The sequence below is a fragment of the Hydractinia symbiolongicarpus genome, chromosome 11 (genome assembly GCF_029227915.1).
Source record: "Hydractinia symbiolongicarpus strain clone_291-10 chromosome 11, HSymV2.1, whole genome shotgun sequence".
NCBI lineage: Eukaryota > Metazoa > Cnidaria > Hydrozoa > Anthoathecata > Hydractiniidae > Hydractinia > Hydractinia symbiolongicarpus.
The window spans coordinates 20,151,470-20,171,168 of record NC_079885.1 but is presented as its reverse complement, the minus strand read 5'-3'; the positions used below and the strand labels follow the sequence as shown (position 1 = coordinate 20,171,168).

General features: G+C 41.3%; 23 non-coding genes across 23 annotated transcripts; all 23 read left to right on the top strand.

The window, feature by feature from the left end:
• The first annotated feature begins 945 nt into the window (after window positions 1-945).
• Window positions 946-1,019, top strand: Trnan-guu (transfer RNA asparagine (anticodon GUU)). Its single transcript has one exon. It is a non-coding gene; the product is annotated as a tRNA-Asn (tRNA).
• Window positions 1,020-1,213: 194 nt separating this feature from the next.
• Trnat-ggu (transfer RNA threonine (anticodon GGU)) lies at window positions 1,214-1,287 on the top strand. Its single transcript has one exon. It is a non-coding gene; the product is annotated as a tRNA-Thr (tRNA).
• Window positions 1,288-2,554: 1,267 nt separating this feature from the next.
• Trnan-guu (transfer RNA asparagine (anticodon GUU)) lies at window positions 2,555-2,628 on the top strand. Its single transcript has one exon. It is a non-coding gene; the product is annotated as a tRNA-Asn (tRNA).
• Window positions 2,629-3,358: 730 nt separating this feature from the next.
• Trnan-guu (transfer RNA asparagine (anticodon GUU)) lies at window positions 3,359-3,432 on the top strand. Its single transcript has one exon. It is a non-coding gene; the product is annotated as a tRNA-Asn (tRNA).
• A 2,340-nt stretch (window positions 3,433-5,772) lies between these two features.
• On the top strand, window positions 5,773-5,846 carry Trnan-guu (transfer RNA asparagine (anticodon GUU)). Its single transcript has one exon. It is a non-coding gene; the product is annotated as a tRNA-Asn (tRNA).
• Window positions 5,847-6,309: 463 nt separating this feature from the next.
• Window positions 6,310-6,383, top strand: Trnan-guu (transfer RNA asparagine (anticodon GUU)). The gene has a single exon. It is a non-coding gene; the product is annotated as a tRNA-Asn (tRNA).
• A 998-nt stretch (window positions 6,384-7,381) lies between these two features.
• Trnan-guu (transfer RNA asparagine (anticodon GUU)) lies at window positions 7,382-7,455 on the top strand. The gene has a single exon. It is a non-coding gene; the product is annotated as a tRNA-Asn (tRNA).
• A 2,072-nt stretch (window positions 7,456-9,527) lies between these two features.
• Trnan-guu (transfer RNA asparagine (anticodon GUU)) lies at window positions 9,528-9,601 on the top strand. Its single transcript has one exon. It is a non-coding gene; the product is annotated as a tRNA-Asn (tRNA).
• Window positions 9,602-10,064: 463 nt separating this feature from the next.
• Trnan-guu (transfer RNA asparagine (anticodon GUU)) lies at window positions 10,065-10,138 on the top strand. The gene has a single exon. It is a non-coding gene; the product is annotated as a tRNA-Asn (tRNA).
• Window positions 10,139-10,601: 463 nt separating this feature from the next.
• On the top strand, window positions 10,602-10,675 carry Trnan-guu (transfer RNA asparagine (anticodon GUU)). Its single transcript has one exon. It is a non-coding gene; the product is annotated as a tRNA-Asn (tRNA).
• A 463-nt stretch (window positions 10,676-11,138) lies between these two features.
• Trnah-gug (transfer RNA histidin (anticodon GUG)) lies at window positions 11,139-11,212 on the top strand. The gene has a single exon. It is a non-coding gene; the product is annotated as a tRNA-His (tRNA).
• Window positions 11,213-11,675: 463 nt separating this feature from the next.
• On the top strand, window positions 11,676-11,749 carry Trnan-guu (transfer RNA asparagine (anticodon GUU)). The gene has a single exon. It is a non-coding gene; the product is annotated as a tRNA-Asn (tRNA).
• Window positions 11,750-12,212: 463 nt separating this feature from the next.
• Trnan-guu (transfer RNA asparagine (anticodon GUU)) lies at window positions 12,213-12,286 on the top strand. Its single transcript has one exon. It is a non-coding gene; the product is annotated as a tRNA-Asn (tRNA).
• Window positions 12,287-13,286: 1,000 nt separating this feature from the next.
• Trnan-guu (transfer RNA asparagine (anticodon GUU)) lies at window positions 13,287-13,360 on the top strand. Its single transcript has one exon. It is a non-coding gene; the product is annotated as a tRNA-Asn (tRNA).
• Window positions 13,361-14,360: 1,000 nt separating this feature from the next.
• Window positions 14,361-14,434, top strand: Trnan-guu (transfer RNA asparagine (anticodon GUU)). Its single transcript has one exon. It is a non-coding gene; the product is annotated as a tRNA-Asn (tRNA).
• A 1,000-nt stretch (window positions 14,435-15,434) lies between these two features.
• Window positions 15,435-15,508, top strand: Trnan-guu (transfer RNA asparagine (anticodon GUU)). Its single transcript has one exon. It is a non-coding gene; the product is annotated as a tRNA-Asn (tRNA).
• Window positions 15,509-15,970: 462 nt separating this feature from the next.
• Trnan-guu (transfer RNA asparagine (anticodon GUU)) lies at window positions 15,971-16,044 on the top strand. Its single transcript has one exon. It is a non-coding gene; the product is annotated as a tRNA-Asn (tRNA).
• Window positions 16,045-16,506: 462 nt separating this feature from the next.
• Trnan-guu (transfer RNA asparagine (anticodon GUU)) lies at window positions 16,507-16,580 on the top strand. The gene has a single exon. It is a non-coding gene; the product is annotated as a tRNA-Asn (tRNA).
• Window positions 16,581-17,084: 504 nt separating this feature from the next.
• Window positions 17,085-17,158, top strand: Trnan-guu (transfer RNA asparagine (anticodon GUU)). Its single transcript has one exon. It is a non-coding gene; the product is annotated as a tRNA-Asn (tRNA).
• A 462-nt stretch (window positions 17,159-17,620) lies between these two features.
• On the top strand, window positions 17,621-17,694 carry Trnan-guu (transfer RNA asparagine (anticodon GUU)). The gene has a single exon. It is a non-coding gene; the product is annotated as a tRNA-Asn (tRNA).
• Window positions 17,695-18,198: 504 nt separating this feature from the next.
• On the top strand, window positions 18,199-18,272 carry Trnan-guu (transfer RNA asparagine (anticodon GUU)). Its single transcript has one exon. It is a non-coding gene; the product is annotated as a tRNA-Asn (tRNA).
• A 462-nt stretch (window positions 18,273-18,734) lies between these two features.
• Window positions 18,735-18,808, top strand: Trnan-guu (transfer RNA asparagine (anticodon GUU)). Its single transcript has one exon. It is a non-coding gene; the product is annotated as a tRNA-Asn (tRNA).
• Window positions 18,809-19,312: 504 nt separating this feature from the next.
• Trnan-guu (transfer RNA asparagine (anticodon GUU)) lies at window positions 19,313-19,386 on the top strand. The gene has a single exon. It is a non-coding gene; the product is annotated as a tRNA-Asn (tRNA).
• The last annotated feature ends 313 nt before the right edge of the window (window positions 19,387-19,699 follow it).

The window sequence follows — 19,699 nt, the reverse complement described above, 5'->3', positions numbered from 1 at the left end:
ATTCCTAATGTCACGATAACTGTAAAAGCAACGGTAGTTTTAGTCTTGAAACTACGTTTACCTGCATAGTCAGATGTGGTGTTAAAAACATTGAAATTGAATTAGCTAACTAGTAAATAGGGAAACTTTAGTAATTTTCATGTCTCCGTGGAGCAATTGGTTAGCGCGTTCGGCTGTTGACCGAAAGGTTGGTGGTTCAAGCCCACCCCGGGACGCAATGAACAAACAATTCGATCAGATGAAAAAGATAGTGCTACCACTGCTGATGATTCCTATTGTCACGATAATTGTAAAAGCAACGGTAGATTTAGTCTTGAAACTACGTTTACTGCATAGTCAGATATGGTGTTAAAAACATTGAAATTGAATTAGCTAACTAGTAAATAGGGATACTTCAGTATGTTTCGTGTCTCCGTGCGCAATTGATTAGCGCGTTCGGCTGTTAACGGAAAGGTTGGTGGTTCAAGCCCACCCGGGGAGGCGATGAACAAATATGTCCATCAGAAGAATCAGAAAGTACTATCACTGCCTCTTATTCCTAATGTCACGTTAACTGTAAGAGCAAAGGTAGTGTTACTGTTGTAGCCATGTTTACAGGCATCATCAGATGTGCTATTAAAAATAAACGAAAGTAAATGAGCCAACTTGTAAATAGGGAAACTTCGGTAAGTTTCATGTCTCCGTGGCGCAATTGGTTAGCGCGTTCGGCTGTTAACCGAAAGGTTGGTGGTTCAAGCCCACCCGGGGAAGCGATGAACAAGTATGTCCATCAGAAAAATGAGAGAGTGCTATCATTGCCTCTTATTCCTAATGTCACGTTAACTGTAAGAGCAACGGTAGTGTTACTGTTGTAGCCATGTTTACTGGCATCATCAGATGTGCTAATAAAAATAAATTAAAGTAAATGAGCCAACTTGTAATTAGGGAAACTTCCGTAAGTTTCATGTCTCCGTGGCGCAATTGGTTAGCGCGTTCGGCTGTTAACCGAAAGGTTGGTGGTTCAAGCCCACCCGGGGACGCAATGAACAAATACTTCGATCAGATGAAACAGATAGTGCTACCACTGCTTATGATTCCTAATGTCACGATAACTGTAAAAGCAACGGTAGTTTTAGTCTTGAAACTACGTTTACCTGCATAGTCAGATGTGGTGTTAAAAACATTGAAATTGAATTAGCTAACTAGTAAATAGGGAAACTTTAGTAATTTTCATGTCTCCGTGGAGCAATTGGTTAGCGCCTTCGGCTGGTGACCGAAAGGTTGGTGGTTCAAGCCCACCCCGGGACGCAATGAACAAATACTTCGATCAGATGAAACAGATAGTGCTACCACTGCTTATGATTCCTAATGTCACGATAATTGTAAAAGCAACGGTAGTTTTAGTCTTGAAACTACGTTTACCTGCATAGTCAGATGTGGTGTTAAAAACATTGAAATTGAATTAGATAACTAGTAAATAGGGATACTTCAGTATGTTTCGTGTCTGCGTGCGCAATTGGTTAGCGCTTTCGGCTGTTAACGGAAAGGTTGGTGGTTCAAGCGCACCCGGGGAAGCGATGAACAAGTATGTCCATCAGAAAAATCAGAGAGTGCTATCACTGCCTCTTATTCCTAATGTCACGTTAACTGTAAAAGCAACGGTAGTGTTACTCTTGTAGCCATGTTTACTGGCATCATCAGATGTGCTATTAAAAATTAATGAAAGTAAATGAGCCAACTTGTAAATAGGTAAACTTCAGTAAGTTTCATGTCTCCGTGGCGCAATTGGTTAGCGCGTTCGGCTGTTAACCGAAATGTGGGTGGGTCAAGCCCACCCGGGGACGCAATGAACAAACTCTTCGATTAGATGAAACAGATAGTGCTACCACTGCTTATGATTCCTAATGTCGCAATAATTGTAAAAGCAACGGTAGTTTTAGTCTTGAAACTACGTTTACTGCATAGTCAGATATGGTGTTAAAAACATTGAAATTGATATAGCTAACTAGTAAATAGGGATACTTCAGTATGTTTCGTGTCTTCGTGCCGCAATTGATTAGCGCGTTCGGCTGTTAACGGAAAGGTTGGTGGTTCAAGCCCACCCGGGGAGGCGATGAACAAATATGTCCATCAGAAGAATCAGAAAGTGCTATCACTGCCTCTTATTCCTAATGTCACGTTAACTGTAAGAGCAAAGGTAGTGTTACTGTTGTAGCCATGTTTACAGGCATCATCAGATGTGCTATTAAAAATAAACGAAAGTAAATGAGCCAACTTGTAAATAGGGAAACTTCGGTAAGTTTCATGTCTCCGTGGCGCAATTGGTTAGCACGTTCGGCTGTTAACCGAAAGGTTGGTGGTTCAAGCCCACCCGGGGAAGCGATGAACAAGTATGTCCATCAGAAAAATGAGAGAGTGCTATCATTGCCTCTTATTCCTAATGTCACGTTAACTGTAAGAGCAACGGTAGTGTTACTGTTGTAGCCATGTTTACTGGCATCATCAGATGTGCTAATAAAAATAAATGAAAGTAAATGAGCCAACTTGTAATTAGGGAAACTTCCGTAACTTTCATGTCTCCGTGGCGCAATTGGTTAGCGCGTTCGGCTGTTAACCGAAAGGTTGGTGGTTCAAGCCCACCCGGGGACGCAATGAACAAATACTTCGATCAGATGAAACAGATAGTGCTACCACTGCTTATGATTCCTAATGTCACGATAACTGTAAAAGCAACGGTAGTTTTAGTCTTGAAACTACGTTTACCTGCATAGTCAGATGTGGTGTTAAAAACATTGAAATTGAATTAGCTAACTAGTAAATAGGGAAACTTTAGTAATTTTCATGTCTCCGTGGAGCAATTGGTTAGCGCCTTCGGCTGTTGACCGAAAGGTTGGTGGTTCAAGCCCACCCCGGGACGCTATGAACAAATACTTCGATCAGATGAAACAGATAGTGCTACCACTGCTTATGATTCCTAATGTCACGATAATTGTAAAAGCAACGGTAGTTTTAGTCTTGAAACTACGTTTACCTGCATAGTCAAATGTGGTGTTAAAAACATTGAAATTGAATTAGATAACTAGTAAATAGGGATACTTCAGTATGTTTCGTGTCTCCGTGCGCAATTGGTTAGCGCGTTCGGCTGTTAACCGAAAGGTTGGTGGTTCAAGCCCACCCGGGGAAGCGATGAACAAGTATGTCCATCAGAAAAATGAGAGAGTGCTATCATTGCCTCTTATTCCTAATGTCACGTTAACTGTAAGAGCAACGGTAGTGTTACTGTTGTAGCCATGTTTACTGGCATCATCAGATGTGCTAATAAAAATAAATGAAAGTAAATGAGCCAACTTGTAATTAGGGAAACTTCCGTAAGTTTCATGTCTCCGTGGCGCAATTGGTTAGCGCGTTCGGCTGTTAACCGAAAGGTTGGTGGTTCAAGCCCACCCGGGGACGCAATGAACAAATACTTCGATCAGATGAAACAGATAGTGCTACCACTGCTTATGATTCCTAATGTCACGATAACTGTAAAAGCAACGGTAGTTTTAGTCTTGAAACTACGTTTACCTGCATAGTCAGATGTGGTGTTAAAAACATTGAAATTGAATTAGCTAACTAGTAAATAGGGAAACTTTAGCAATTTTCATGTCTCCGTGGAGCAATTGGTTAGCGCCTTCGGCTGTTGACCGAAAGGTTGGTGGTTCAAGCCCACCCCGGGACGCAATGAACAAATACTTCGATCAGATGAAACAGATAGTGCTACCACTGCTTATGATTCCTAATGTCACGATAATTGTAAAAGCAACGGTAGTTTTAGTCTTGAAACTACGTTTACCTGCATAGTCAGATGTGGTGTTAAAAACATTGAAATTGAATTAGATAACTAGTAAATAGGGATACTTCAGTATGTTTCGTGTCTCCGTGCGCAATTGGTTAGCGCTTTCGGCTGTTAACGGAAAGGTTGGTGGTTCAAGCGCACCCGGGGAAGCGATGAACAAGTATGTCCATCAGAAAAATCAGAGAGTGCTATCACTGCCTCTTATTCCTAATGTCACGTTAACTGTAAAAGCAACGGTAGTGTTACTCTTGTAGCCATGTTTACTGGCATCATCAGATGTGCTATTAAAAATTAATGAAAGTAAATGAGCCAACTTGTAAATAGGTAAACTTCAGTAAATTTCATGTCTCCGTGGCGCAATTGGTTAGCGCGTTCGGCTGTTAACCGAAATGTGGGTGGGTCAAGCCCACCCGGGGACGCAATGAACAAACTCTTCGATTAGATGAAACAGATAGTGCTACCACTGCTTATGATTCCTAATGTCGCAATAATTGTAAAAGCAACGGTAGTTTTAGTCTTGAAACTACGTTTACTGCATAGTCAGATATGGTGTTAAAAACATTGAAATTGAATTAGCTAACTAGTAAATAGGGATACTTCAGTATGTTTCGAGTCTTCGTGCCGCAATTGATTAGCGCGTTCGGCTGTTAACGGAAAGGTTGGTGGTTCAAGCCCACCCGGGGAGGCGATGAACAAATATGTCCATCAGAAGAATCAGAAAGTGCTATCACTGCCTCTTATTCCTAATGTCACGTTAACTGTAAGAGCAACGGTAGTGTTACTGTTGTAGCCATGTTTACTGGCATCATCAGATGTGCTATTAAAAATAAACGAAAGTAAATGAGTCAACTTGTAAATAGGGAAAGTTCAGTAAGTTTCATGTCTCCGTGGCGCAATTGGTTAGCGCGTTCGGCTGTTAACCGAAAGGTTGGTGGTTCAAGCCCACCCGGGGAAGCGATGAACAAGTATGTCCATCAGAAAAATCAGAGAGTGCTATCATTGCCTCTTATTCCTAATGTCACGTTAACTGTAAGAGCAACGGTAGTGTTACTGTTGTAGCCATGTTTACTGGCATCATCAGATGTGCTATTAAAAATAAATGAAAGTAATTGAGCCAACTTGTAAATAGGGAAACTTCAGTAATTTTCATGTCTCCGTGGAGCAATTGGTTAGCGCGTTCAGCTGTTAACCGAAAGGTTGGTGGTTCAAGCCCACCCGGGGACGCAATGAACAAATACTTCGATCAGATGAAACAGATAGTGCTACCACTGCTTATGATTCCTAATGTCACGATAATTGTAAAATCAACGGTAGATTTAGTCTTGAAACTACGTTTACTGCATAGTCAGATGTGGTGTTAAAAACATTGAAATTGAATTAGCTAACTAGTAAATAGGGATACTTCAGTATGTTTCGTGTCTTCGTGCCACAATTGGTTGGCGCGTTCAGCTGTTAACGGAAAGGTTGGTGGTTCAAGCCCACCCGGGGAGGCGATGAACAAATATGTCCATCAGAAGAATCAGAGAGTGCTATCACTGCCTCTTATTCCTAATGTCACGTTAACTGTAAGAGCAACGGTAGTGTTACTCTTGTAGCCATGTTTACTGGCATCATCAGATGTGCTATTAAAAATAAATGAAAGTAAATGAGCCAACTTGTAATTAGGGAAACTTCCGTAAGTTTCCGGTCTCCGTGGCGCAATTGGTTAGCGCGTACGGCTGTTAACCGAAAGGTTGGTGGTTCAAGCGCACCCGGGGAAGCGATGAACAAGTATGTCCATCAGAGAAATCAGAGAGTGCTATAACTGCCTCTTATTCCTAATGTCACGTTAACTGTAAGAGCAACGGTAGTGTTACTGTTGTAGCCATGTTTACTGGCATCATCAGATGTGCTATTAAAAATAAATGAAAGTAAATGAGCCAACTTGTAAATAGGGAAACTTCAGTAAGTTTCATGTCTCCGTGGCGCAATTGGTTAGCGCGTTCGGCTGTTAACCGAAAGGTTGGTGGTTCAAGCCCACCCGGGGATGCAATGAACAAACTCTTCGATCAGATGAAACAGATAGTGCTACCACTGCTTATGATTCCTAATGTCGCGATAATTGTAAAAGCAACGGTAGTTTTAGTCTTGAAACTACGTTTACTGCATAGTCAGATGTGGTGTTAAAAACATTGAAATTGAATTAGCTAACTAGTAAATAGGGATACTTTAGTATATTTCGTGTCTTCGTGCCGCAATTGGTTAGCGCGTTCGGCTGTTAACGGAAGGGTTGGTTGTTTTAAGCCCACCCGGGGAGGCGATGAACAAATATGTCCATCAGAAGAATCAGAGAGTGCTATCACTGCCTCTTATTCCTAATGTCACGTTAACTGTAAGAGCAACGGTAGTGTTACTCTTGTAGCCATGTTTACTGGCATCATCAGATGTGCTATTAAAAATAAATGAAAGTAAATGAGCCAACTTGTAAATAGGGAAACTTCAGTAAGTTTCATGTCTCCGTGGCGCAATTGGTTAGCGCGTTCGGCTGTTAACCGAAAGGTTGGTGGTTCAAGCCTACCCGGGGACGCAATGAACAAATACTTCGATCAGGTGAAAAAGTTAGTGCTACCACTGCTTATGATTCCTAATGTCACGATAATTGTAAAGGCAACGGTAGTTTTAGTCTTGAAACTACGTTTACCTGCATAGTCAGATGTGGTGTTAAAAACATTGAAATTGAATTAGCTAACTAGTAAATAGGGATACATCAGTATGTTTCGTGTCTTAGTGTCGCAATTGGTTAGCGCGTTCGGCTGTTAACAGAAAGGTTGGTGGTTCAAGCCCACCCGGGGAGGCGATGAACAAATATGTCCACCAGAAGAATCAGAGAGTGCTATCACTGCCTCTTATTCCCAATATCACGTTAACTGTAAGAGCAACGGTAGTGTTACTCTTGTAGCCATGTTTACTGGCATCATCAGATGTGCTATTAAAATAAATGAAAGTAATTGAGCCAACTTGTAAATAGGGAAACTTCAGTAATTTTCATGTCTCCGTGGAGCAATTGGTTAGCGCGTTCAGCTGTTGACCGAAAGGTTGGTGGTTCAAGCCCACCCGGAGACGCAATGACAAATACTTCGATCAGATGAAACAGATAGTGCTACCACTGCTTATGATTCCTAATGTCACGATAATTGTAAAAGCAACGGTAGTTTTAGTCTTGAAAGTACGTTTACCTGCATAGTCAGATGTGGTGTTAAAAACATTGAAATTGAATTAGCTAACTAGTAAATAGGGATACTTCAGTATGTTTCGTGTCTCCGTGTCGCAATTGGTTAGCGCTTTCGGCTGTTAACGGAAAGGTTGATGATTCAAGCGCATCCAGGGAAGGGATGAACAAGTATGTCCATCAGAAAAATCATAGAGTGCTATCACTGCCTCTTATTCCTAATGTCACGTTAACTGTAAGAGCAACGGTAGTGTTACTGTTGTAGCCATGTTTACTGGCATCATCAGATGTGCTATTAAAAATAAATGAAAGTAAATGAGCCAACTTGTAAATAGGGAAACTTCAGTAAGTTTCATGTCTCCGTGGCGCAATTGGTTAGCGCGTTCGGCTGTTAACCGAAAGGTTGGTGGTTCAAGCCCACCCGGGGACGCAATGAACAAATACTTCGATCAGATGAAACAGATAGTACTACCACTGCTTATGATTCCTAATGTCACGATAACTGTAAAAGCAACGGTAGTTTTAGTCTTGAAACTACGTTTACCTGCATAGTCAGATGTGGTGTTAAAAACATTGAAATTGTATTAGCTAACTAGTAAATAGGGATACTTCAGTATGTTTCGTGTCTTAGTGCCGCAATTGGTTAGCGCGTTCGGCTGTTAACGGAAAGGTTGGTGGTTCAAGCCCATCCGGGGAGGCGATGAACAAATATGTCCATCAGAAGAATCAGAGAGTGCTATCACTGCCTCTTATTCCTAATGTCATGTTAACTGTAAGAGCAACGGTAGTGTTACTCTTGTAGCCATGTTTACTGGCATCATCAGATGTGCTATTAAAATAAATGAAAGTAATTGAGCCAACTTGTAAATAGGGAAACTTCAGTAATTTTCATGTCTCCGTGGAGCAATTGGTTAGCGCGTTCGACTGTTGACCGAAAGGTTGGTGGTTCAAGCCCACCCGGGGACACAATGAACAAATACTTCGATTAGATGAAACAGATAGTGCTACCACTGCTTATGATTCCTAATGTCACGATAATTGTAAAAGCAACGGTAGTTTTAGTCTTGAAACTACGTTTACCTGCATAGTCAGATGTGGTATTAAAAAAATTGTAATTGAATTAGCTAACTAGTAAATAGGGATACTTTTGTATGTTTCGTGTCTCCGTGCCGCAATTGGTTAGCGCTTTCGGCTGTTAATGGAAAGGTTGGTGGTTCAAGCGCACCCGGGAAAGCGATGAACAAGTATGTCCATCAGAAAAATCAGAGAGTGCTATCACTGCCTCTTATTCCTAATGTCACGTTAACTGTAAGAGCAACGGTAGTGTTACTCTTGTAGCCATGTTTACTGGCATCATCAGATGTGCTATTAAAAATAAATGAAAGTAAATGAGCCAACTTGTAAATAGGGAAACTTCAGTAAGTTTCATGTCTCCGTGGCTCAATTGGTTAGCGCGTTCGGCTGTTAACCGAAAGGTTGGTGGTTCAAGCCCATCCGGGGACGCAATGAACAAATACTTCGATCAGATGAAACAGTTAGTGCTATCACTGCTTATGATTCCTAATGTCACGACAATTGTGAAAGCAACGGTAGTTTTAGTCTTGAAACTACGTTTACCTGCATAGTCAGATGTGGTGTTAAAAACATTGAAATTGAATTAGCTAACTAGTAAATAGGGATACTTCAGTATGTTTCGTGTCTTGGTGCCGCAATTGGTTAGCGCGTTCGGCTGTTAACGGAAAGATTGGTGGTTCAAGCCCACCCGGGGAGGCGATGAACAAATATGTCCATCAGAAGAATCAGAGAATGCTATCACTGCCTCTTATTCCTAATGTCACGTTAACTGTAAGAGCAACGGTAGTGTTACTCATGTAGCCATGTTTACTGGCATCATCAGATGTGCTAATAAAAATAAATGAAAGTAAATAAGCCAACTTTTAAATAGGGAAACTTCAGTAAGTTTCATGTCTCCGTGGCGCAATTGGTTAGCACGTTCGGCTGTTAACCGAAAGGTTGGTGGTTCAAGACCACCCTGTGACGCAATGAACAAATACTTCGATCAGATAAAGCAGATAGTGCTACCACTGCTTATGATTCCTAATGTCACGATAATTGTAAAAGCAACGGTAGTTTTAGTCTTGAAACTATGTTTACTGCATAGTCAGATGCGGTGTTAAAAACATTGAAATTGAATTAGCTAACTAGTAAATAGGGATACTTTAGTATGTTTCGTGTCTTCGTGCCGCAATTGGTTAGCACGTTCGGCTGTTAACGGAAAGGTTGGTGGTTCAAGCCCACCCGGGGAGGCGATGAACCAATATGACCATCAGAAGAATCAGAGAGTGCTATCACTGCTTCTTAATCCTAATGTCACGTTAACTGTAAGAGCAACGGTAGTGTTACTCTTGTAGCCATGTTTACTGGCATCATCAGATGTGCTATTAAAAATAAATGAAAGTAAATGAGCCAACTTGCAAATAGGGAAACTTCAGTAGGTTTCATGTCTCCGTGGCGCAATTGGTTAGCGCGTTCGGCTGTTAACCGAAAGGTTGGTGGTTCAAGCCCACCCGGGGACGCAATGAACAAATACTTCGATCAGATGAAACAGTTAGTGCTATCACTGCTTATGATTCCTAATGTCACGATAATTTTAAAAGCAACGGTAGTTTTAGTCTTGAAACTACGTTTACCTGCATAGTCAGATGTGGTGTTAAAAACATTGAAATTGAATTAGCTAACTATTTAATAGGGATACTTCAGTATGTTTCGTGTTTTAGTGCCGCAATTGGTTAGCGCGTTCGGCTGTTAACGGAAAGATTGGTGGTTCAAGACCACCCGGGGAGGCGATGAACAAATATGTCCATCAGAAGAATCAGAGAATGCTATCACTGCCTCTTATTCCTAATGTCACGTTAACTGTAAAAGCAACGGTAGTGTTACTCATGTAGCCATGTTTACTGGCATAATCAGATGTGCTATTAAAAATAAATAAAAGTAAAGAAGCCAACTTTTAAATAGGGAAACTTCAGTAAGTTTCATGTCTCCGTGGCGCAATTGGTTAGCGCGTTCGGCTGTTAACCGAAAGGTTGGTGGTTCAAGCCCACCCGGGGACGCAATGAACAAATACTTCGATCAGATGAAACAGATAGTGCTACCACTGCTTCTGATGCCTAATATCACGATAATTGTAACATCAACGGTAGTTTTAGTCTTGAAACTACGTTTACCTGCATAGTCAGATGTGCTGTTAAGAACACTGAAATTGAATTAGCCTACTAGTGAATAGGGATACTTCAGTATGTTTCGTGTCTTCGTGCCGCAATTGGTTAGCGCGTTCGGCTGTTAACGGAAAGGTTGGTGGTTCAACCGCACCCGGGGAAGCGATGAACAAATATGTCCATCAGAAGAATCAGAGAGTGCTATCACTGCCTCTTATTCCTAATGTCACGTTAACTGTAAGAGCAACGGTAGTGTTACTCTTGTAGCCATGTTTACTGGCATCATCAGATGTGCTATTAAAAATAAAGGAAAGTAAGTGAGCCAACTTGTAAATAGGGAAACTTCAGTAAGGTTCATGTCTCCGTGGCGCAATTGGTTAGCGCGTTCGGCTGTTAACCGAAAGGTTGGTGGTTCAAGCCCACCCGGTGACGCAATGAACAAATACTTCGATCAGATAAAGCAGATAGTGCTACCACTGCTTATGATTCCTAATGTCACGATAATTGTAAAAGCAACGGTAGTTTTAGTCTTGAAACTACGTTTACCTGCGTAGTCAGATGTGGTGTTAGAAACATTGAAATTGAATTAGCTAACTAGTAAATAGGGATACTTCAGTATGTTTCGTGTCTCCGTGCCGAAATTGGTTAGCGCTTTCGGCTTTTAACGGAAAGGTTGGTGGTTCAAGCCCACCCGGGGAAGCGATGAACAAGTATGTCCATCAGAAAAATCAGAGAGTGCTATCACTGCCTCTTATTCCTAATGTCACGTTAACTGTAAGAGCAACGGGAGTGTTACTGTTGTAATCATGTTTACTGGCATCATCAGATGTGCTATTAAAAATAAACGAGAGTAAATGAGCCAACTTGTAAATAGGGAAACTTCAGTAAGTTTCATGTCTCCGTGACGCAATTGGTTAGCGCGTTCGGCTGTGAACCGAAAGGTTGGTGGTTCAAGCCCACCCGGTGACGCAATGAACAAATACTTCGATCAGATAAAGCAGATAGTGCTACCACTGCTTATGATTCCTAATGTCATGATAATTGTAAAAGCAACGGTAGTTTTAGTCTTGAAACTACGTTTACCTGCATAGTCAGATGTGGTGTTAGAAACATTGAAATTGAATTAGCTAACTAGTAAATAGGGATACTTCAGTATGTTTCGTGTCTCCGTGCCGAAATTGGTTAGCGCTTTCGGCTGTTAACGGAAAGGTTGGTGGTTCAAGCCCACCCGGGGAAGCGATAAACAAGTATGTCCATCAGAAAAATCAGAGAGTACTATCACTGCCTCTTATTCCTAATGTCACGTTAACTGTAAGAGCAACGGGAGTGTTACTGTTGTAACCATGTTTACTGGCATCATCAGATGTGCTATTAAAAATAAACGAAAGTAAATGAGCCAACTTGTAAATAGGGAAACTTCAGTAAGTTTCATGTCTCCGTGGCGCATTTGGTTAGCGCGTTCGGCTGTTAACCGAAAGGTTGGTGGTTCAAGCCCACCCGGGGACGCAATGAACAAATACTTCGATCAGATGAAACAGATAGTGCTACCACTGCTTCTGATGCCTAATATCACGATAATTGTAACATCAACGGTAGTTTTAGTCTTGAAACTACGTTTACCTGCATAGTCAGATGTGCTGTTAAGAACACTGAAATTGAATTAGCCTACTAGTGAATAGGGATACTTCAGTAAGTATCGCGTCTCCGTAGCGCAATTTGTTGTCGCGTTCGGCTGTTAACGGAAAGTTTGGTGGTTCAAGCCCACCCGGGGAAGCGATGAACAAGTATGTCCATCAGAAAAATCAGAGAGTGCTATCACTGCCTCTTATTCCAAATGTCACGTTAACTGTAAAAGCAACGGTAGTGTTACTCTTGTAGCCATGTTTACTGGCATCATCAGATGTTCTATTAAAAATAAATGAAAGCAAACGAGCCAACTTGTAAATAGGGAAACTTCAGTAAGGTTCATGTCTCCGTGGCGCAATTGGTTAGCGCGTTCGGCTGTTAACCGAAAGGTTGGTGGTTCAAGCCCACCCGGTGACGCAATGAACAAATACTTCGATCAGATAAAGCAGATAGTGCTACCACTGCTTATGATTCCTAATGTCACGATAATTGTAAAAGCAACGGTAGTTATGGTCTTAAAACTACGTTTACCTGCGTAGTCAGATGTGGTGTTAGAAACATTGAAATTGAATTAGCTAACTAGTAAATAGGGATACTTCAGTATGTTTCGTGTCTCCGTGCCGAAATTGGTTAGCGCTTTCGGCTGTTAACGGAAAGGTTGGTGGTTCAAGCCCACCCGGGGAAGCGATGAACAAGTATGTCCATCAGAAAAATCAGAGAGTGCTATCACTGCCTCTTATTCCTAATGTAACGTTAACTGTAAGAGCAACGGGAGTGTTACTGTTGTAACCATGTTTACTGGCATCATCAGATGTGCTATTAAAAATAAACGAAAGTAAATGAGCCAACTTGTAAATAGGGAAACTTCAGTAAGTTTCATGTCTCCGTGACGCAATTGGTTAGCGCGTTCGGCTGTTAACCGAAAGGTTGGTGGTTCAAGCCCACCCGGTGACGCAATGAACAAATACTTCGATCAGATAAAGCAGATAGTGCTACCACTGCTTATGATTCCTAATGTCACGATAATTGTAAAAGCAACGGTAGTTTTAGTCTTGAAACTACGTTTACCTGCATAGTCAGATGTGGTGTTAGAAACATTGAAATTGAATTAGCTAACTAGTAAATAGGGATACTTCAGTATGTTTCGTGTCTCCGTGCCGAAATTGGTTAGCGCTTTCGGCTGTTAACGGAAAGGTTGGTGGTTCAAGCCCACCCGGGGAAGCGATAAACAAGTATGTCCATCAGAAATATCAGAGAGTACTATCACTGCCTCTTATTCCTAATGTCACGTTAACTGTAAGAGCAACGGGAGTGTTACTGTTGTAACCATGTTTACTGGCATCATCAGATGTGCTATTTAAAATAAACGAAAGTAAATGAGCCAACTTGTAAATAGGGAAACTTCAGTAAGTTTCATGTCTCCGTGGCGCAATTGGTTAGCGCGTTCGGCTGTTAACCGAAAGGTTGGTGGTTCAAGCCCACCCGGGGACGCAATGAACAAATACTTCGATCAGATGAAACAGATAGTGCTACCACTGCTTCTGATGCCGAATATCACGATAATTGTAACATCAACGGTAGTTTTAGTCTTGAAACTACGTTTACCTGCATAGTCAGATGTGCTGTTAAGAACACTGAAATTGAATTAGCCTACTAGTGAATAGGGATACTTCAGTAAGTATCGCGTCTCCGTAGCGCAATTTGTTGTCGCGTTCGGCTGTTAACGGAAAGATTGGTGGTTCAAGCCCACCCGGGGAAGCGATGAACAAGTATGTCCATCAGAAAAATCAGAGAGTGCTATCACTGCCTCTTATTCCAAATGTCACGTTAACTGTAAAAGCAACGGTAGTGTTACTCTTGTAGCCATGTTTACTGGCATCATCAGATGTTCTATTAAAAATAAATGAAAGCAAACGAGCCAACTTGTAAATAGGGAAACTTCAGTAAGTTTCATGTCTCCGTGACGCAATTGGTTAGCGCGTTCGGCTGTTAACCGAAAGGTTGGTGGTTCAAGCCCACCCGGTGACGCAATGAACAAATACTTCGATCAGATAAAGCAGATAGTGCTACCACTGCTTATGATTCCTAATGTCACGATAATTGTAAAAGCAACGGTAGTTTTAGTCTTGAAACTACTTTTACCTGCATAGTCAGATGTGGTGTTAGAAACATTGAAATTGAATTAGCTAACTAGTAAATAGGGATACTTCAGTATGTTTCGTGTCTCCGTGCCGAAATTGGTTAGCGCTTTCGGCTGTTAACGGAAAGGTTGGTGGTTCAAGCCCACCCGGGGAAGCGATGAACAAGTATGTCCATCAGAAAAATCAGAGAGTACTATCACTGCCTCTTATTCCTAATGTCACGTTAACTGTAAGAGCAACGGGAGTGTTACTGTTGTAACCATGTTTACTGGCATCATCAGATGTGCTATTAAAAATAAACGAAAGTAAATGAGCCAACTTGTAAATAGGGAAACTTCAGTAAGTTTCATGTCTCCGTGGCGCAATTGGTTAGCGCGTTCGGCTGTTAACCGAAAGGTTGGTGGTTCAAGCCCACCCGGGGACGCAATGAACAAATACTTCGATCAGATAAAGCAGATAGTGCTACCACTGCTTATGATTCCTAATGTCACGATAATTGTAAAAGCAACGGTAGTTTTAGTCTTGAAACTACGTTTACCTGCATAGTCAGATGTGGTGTTAAAAACATTAAAATTGAATTAGCTAACTAGTAAATAGGGATACTTCAGTATGTTTCGTGTCTTAGTGCCGCAATTGGTTAGCGCGTTCGGCTGTTAAAGGAAAGGTTGTTGGTTCAAGCCCACCCGGGGAGGCGATGAACAAATATGTCCATCAGAAGAATCAGAGAGTGCTATCACTGCCTCTTATTCCAAATGTCACGTTAACTGTAAAAGCAACGGTAGTGTTACTCTTGTAGCCATGTTTACTGGCATCATCAGATGTTCTATTAAAAATAAATGAAAGCAAACGAGCCAACTTGTAAATAGGGAAACTTCAGTAAGTTTCATGTCTCCGTGACGCAATTGGTTAGCGCGTTCGGCTGTTAACCGAAAGGTTGGTGGTTCAAGCCCACCCGGTGACGCAATGAACAAATACTTCGATCAGATAAAGCAGATAGTGCTACCACTGCTTATGATTCCTAATGTCACGATAATTGTAAAAGCAACGGTAATTTTAGTCTTGAAACTACTTTTACCTGCATAGTCAGATGTGGTGTTAGAAACATTGAAATTGAATTAGCTAACTAGTAAATAGGGATACTTCAGTATGTTTCGTGTCTCCGTGCCGAAATTGGTTAGCGCTTTCGGCTGTTAACGGAAAGGTTGGTGGTTCAAGCCCACCCGTGGAAGCGATGAACAAGTATGTCCATCAGAAAAATCAGAGAGTACTATCACTGCCTCTTATTCCTAATGTCACGTTAACTGTAAGAGCAACGGGAGTGTTACTGTTGTAACCATGTTTACTGGCATCATCAGATGTGCTATTAAAAATAAACGAAAGTAAATGAGCCAACTTGTAAATAGGGAAACTTCAGTAAGTTTCATGTCTCCGTGGCGCAATTGGTTAGCGCGTTCGGCTGTTAACCGAAAGGTTGGTGGTTCAAGCCCACCCGGGGACGCAATGAACAAATACTTCGATCAGATAAAGCAGATAGTGCTACCACTGCTTATGATTCCTAATGTCATGATAATTGTAAAAGCAACGGTAGTTTTAGTCTTGAAACTACGTTTACCTGCATAGTCAGATGTGGTGTTAAAAACATTAAAATTGAATTAGCTAACTAGTAAATAGGGATACTTCAGTATGTTTCGTGTCTTAGTGCCGCAATTGGTTAGCGCGTTCGGCTGTTAAAGGAAAGGTTGTTGGTTCAAGCCCACCCGGGGAGGCGATGAACAAATATGTCCATCAGAAGAATCAGAGAGTGCTATCACTGCCTCTTATTCCTAATGTCACGTTAACTGTAAGAGCAACGGTAGTGTTACTCTTGTAGCCATGTTTACTGGCATCATCAGATGTGCTATTAAAATAAATGAAAGTAAATAAGCCAACTTTTAAATAGGGAAACTTCAGTAAGTTTCGTGTCTCCGTGGCGCAATTGGTTAGCGCGTTCGGCTGTTAACCGAAAGGTTGGTGGTTCAAGCCCACCCGGAGACGCAATGAACAAATACTTCGATCAAATGAAACAGATAGTGCTACCCTTGCTTATGATTCCTAATGTCACGATAATTGTAAAAGCAACGGTACTTTTAGTCTTGAAACTACGTTTACCTGCATAGTCAGATGTGGTGTTAAAAACATTGAAATTGAATTACGTAACAAGTAAATAGGGATACTTTAGTATGTTTTGTGTCTCCGTGCTGCAATTGGTTAGCGCGTTCGGCTGTTAACCGAAAGGTTGGTGGTTCAAACCCACCCGGGGAAGCGATGAACAAATATGTCCATCAGAAGAATCAGAGAGTGCTATCACTGCCTCTTATTCCTAAAGTCACGTTAACTGTAAGAGCAACGGTAGTGTTACACTTGTAGCCATGTCTACTGGCATCATCAGATGTGCTATTAAAAATAAATAAAAGTAAATGAGCCAAGTTGTAAATAGGGAAACTTCAGTAAATTCATGTCTCCGTGGCGCAATTGGTTAGCGCGTTCGGCTGTTAACCGAAAGGTTGGTGGTTCAAGCCCACCCGGAGACGCAATGAACAAATTCTTTGATCAGATGAAACAGATAGTGCTACCACTGCTTATGATTCCTAATGTCACGATAATTGTAAAAGCAACGGTAGTTTTAGTCTTGAAACTACGTTTACCTGCATAGTCAGATGTGGTGTTAAAAACAAACTACGTTTACCTGCATAGTCAGATGTGGTGTTAAAAACATTGAAATTGAATTAGCTAACTAATAAATAGGGATACTTCAGTATGTTTCGTGTCTCCGTGCCGCAATTGGTTAGCGCGTTCGCCTGTTAACTGAAAGGTTGGTGGTTCAAGCCCACCCTTGAAAGCGAAGAACAAATATGTCCATCAGAAGAATCAGAGAGTGCTATCACTGCCTCTTATTCCTAATGTCACGTTAACTGTAAAAGCAACGGTAGTGTTACTCTTGTAGCCATGTTTACTGGCATCATCAGATGTTCTATTAAAAATAAATGAAAGTAAATGAGCCAACTTGTAAATAGAGAAACTTCAGTAAGTTTCATGTCTCCGTGGCGCAATTGGTTAGCGCGTTCGGCTGTTAACCGAAAGGTTGGTGGTTCAAGCCCACCCGGGGACGCAATGAACAAATACTTCGATCAAATGAAACAGATAGTGCTACCACTGCTTATGATTCCTAATGTCACGATAATTGTAAAAGCAACGGTACTTTTAGTCTTGAAACTACGTTTACCTGCATAGTCAGATGTGGTGTTAAAAACATTGAAATTGAATTAGGTAACTAGTAAATAGGGATACTTTAGTATGTTTCGTGTCTCCGTGCTGCAATTGGTTAGCGCGTTCGGCTGTTAACGGAAAGGTTTGTGGTTCAAACCCACCCGGGGAAGCGATGAACAAATATGTCCATCAGAAGAATCAGAGAGTGCTATCACTGCCTCTTATTCCTAAAGTCACGTTAACTGTAAGAGCAACGGTAGTGTTACACTTGTAGCCATGTCTACTGGCATCATCAGATGTGCTATTAAAAATAAATAAAAGTAAATGAGCCAACTTGTAAATAGGGAAACTTCAGTAAATTCATGTCTCCGTGGCGCAATTGGTTAGCGCGTTCGGCTGTTAACCGAAAGGTTGGTGGTTCAAGCCCATCCGGAGACGCAATGAACAAATTCTTTGATCAGATGAAACAGATAGTGCTACCACTGCTTATGATTCCTAATGTCACGATAATTGTAAAAGCAACGGTAGTTTTAGTCTTGAAACTACGTTTACCTGCATAGTCAGATGTGGTGTTAAAAACAAACTACGTTTACCTGCATAGTCAGATGTGGTGTTAAAAACATTGAAATTGAATTAGCTAACTAATAAATAGGGATACTTCAGTATGTTTCGTGTCTCCGTGCCGCAATTGGTTAGCGCGTTCGCCTGTTAACTGAAAGGTTGGTGGTTCAAGCCCACCCTTGGAAGCGAAGAACAAATATGTCCATCAGAAGAATCAGAGAGTGCTATCACTGCCTCTTATTCCTAATGTCACGTTAACTGTAAAAGCAACGGTAGTGTTACTCTTGTAGCCATGTTTACTGGCATCATCAGATGTTCTATTAAAAATAAATGAAAGTAAATGAGCCAACTTGTAAATAGAGAAACTTCAGTAAGTTTCATGTCTCCGTGGCGCAATTGGTTAGCGCGTTCGGCTGTTAACCGAAAGGTTGGTGGTTCAAGCCCGCCCGGGGACGCAATGAACTAATTCTTCGATCAAATAAAACAGATAGTGCTACCACTGCTTATGATTCCTAATGTCACGATAATTGTAAAAGCAACGGTACTTTTAGTCTTGAAACTACGTTTACCTGCATAGTCAGATGTGGTGTTAAAAACATTGAAATTGAATTAGGTAACTAGTAAATAGGGATACTTTAGTATGTTTCGTGTCTCCGTGCTGCAATTGGTTAGCGCGTTCGGCTGTTAACGGAAAGGTTTGTGGTTCAAACCCACCCGGGGAAGCGATGAACAAATATGTCCATCAGAAGAATCAGAGAGTGCTATCACTGCCTCTTATTCCTAAAGTCACGTTAACTGTAAGAGCAACGGTAGTGTTACACTTGTAGCCATGTCTACTGGCATCATCAGATGTGCTATTAAAAATAAATAAAAGTAAATGAGCCAACTTGTAAATAGGGAAACTTCAGTAAATTCATGTCTCCGTGGCGCAATTGGTTAGCGCGTTCGGCTGTTAACCGAAAGGTTGGTGGTTAAAGCCCACCCGGAGACGCAATGAACAAATTCTTTGATCAGATGAAACAGATAGTGCTACCACTGCTTATGATTCCTAATGTCACGATAATTGTAAAAGCAACGGTAGTTTTAGTCTTGAAACTACGTTTACCTGCATAGTCAGATGTGGTGTTAAAAACAAACTACGTTTACTTGCATAGTCAGATGTGGTGTTAAAAACATTGAAATTGAATTAGCTAACTAATAAATAGGGATACTTCAGTATGTTTCGTGTCTCCGTGCCGCAATTGGTTAGCGCGTTCGCCTGTTAACTGAAAGGTTGGTGGTTCAAGCCCACCCTTGGAAGCGATGAACAAATATGTCCATCAGAAGAATCAGAGAGTGCTATCACTGCCTCTTATTCCTAATGTCACGTTAACTGTAAAAGCAACGGTAGTGTTACTCTTGTAGCCATGTTTACTGGCATCATCAGATGTTCTATTAAAAATAAATGAAAGTAAATGAGCCAACTTGTAAATAGAGAAACTTCAGTAAGTTTCATGTCTCCGTGGCGCAATTGGTTAGCGCGTTCGGCTGTTAACCGAAAGGTTGGTGGTTCAAGCCCACCCGGGGACGCAATGAACAAATACTTCCATCAGATGAAACAGATAGCGCTACCACTGCTTATGATTCCTAATGTCACGATAATTGTAAAAGCAACGGTAGTTTTAGTCTTCAAACTACGTTTACCTGCATAGTCAGATATGGTGTTAAAAACATTGAAATTGAATTAGCTAACTAGTAAATAGGGATACTTCAGTATGTTTCGTGCCTTCGTGTCTCAATTTGTTGGCGCGTTCGGCTGTTAACGGAAAGGTTGGTGGTTCAAGCCCACCCAGGGAGGCGATGAACAAATATGTCCATCAGAAGAATCAGAGAGTGCTATCAC